Source organism: Carlito syrichta, unplaced genomic scaffold (assembly GCF_000164805.1).
Source record: "Carlito syrichta isolate Samal-C Ts95f unplaced genomic scaffold, Tarsius_syrichta-2.0.1 Scaffold270753, whole genome shotgun sequence".
Taxonomy (NCBI): Eukaryota; Metazoa; Chordata; class Mammalia; order Primates; family Tarsiidae; genus Carlito; species Carlito syrichta.
The window spans coordinates 112,442-113,104 of record NW_007214849.1 but is presented as its reverse complement, the minus strand read 5'-3'; the positions used below and the strand labels follow the sequence as shown (position 1 = coordinate 113,104).

The 663-nt window shown below is 44.9% G+C and overlaps 1 protein-coding gene across 1 annotated transcript in view; it reads left to right on the top strand.

Annotated features, from left to right (window-relative positions):
• Positions 1-663, top strand: part of LOC103254121 (kinesin-like protein KIF13B) — a gene marked incomplete at its 3' end in the record, with an annotated part of 123,883 nt that overhangs the window by 11,180 nt on the left and 112,040 nt on the right. The window lies entirely within an intron of this gene.

Genomic DNA, 663 nt, shown 5'->3' with positions numbered 1-663 from the left:
GAGTGCAGTGGCCGCTCCCGGCCACCGCAGCTCGACCTGCTGGGCTCCGGCAGTCCTTCCGCCTCAGCCTTCCAAGTAACTGGAATTACAGGCATGCGTTACCACGCCCAGCTGATTTTTTGATTTATTGTAGAGATGAGGTCTCACTGCCCAGGAGGGTCTCCAACCCGCGGACTCAGGCAACCCACTCACCTCAGCCTCCCAAAGGCGCGGGATTACAGGCTGAGCCACCGAGCCCGGCTTCCAATTTGTTTTTTACTTATATGGTATTACCCGATTTTATTTTTCTCCCAGAGTCCTCAATAAAAAAGAGGATCCCAAGCAACTTATAAAGTTGAGCAAAGAATATGTCATACTTCCTGTTGCCAGTAAATATTACATTCCAGTTGGGAAAACAAGTCCTTCATACATAAACTATTATTGATGAATATTTTATGTATATAGACATGGATAGACTTGGAAAAGTATTGGGTATGTGACTTGTTTTAGTTGAAAATAAGTCCATATACAACATGTAAAGTTTGCAGGTTAATTAAAAAGTAAATCTTACAAATAATTTATGATCTACCTTTTTTTTTTTGAGTTGGAGTCTCACTCCATAGACTAGACTGGAGTGCAGTGGCCGCTCCCGACCACCGCAGCCTCGACCTGCTGGGCTCCGGC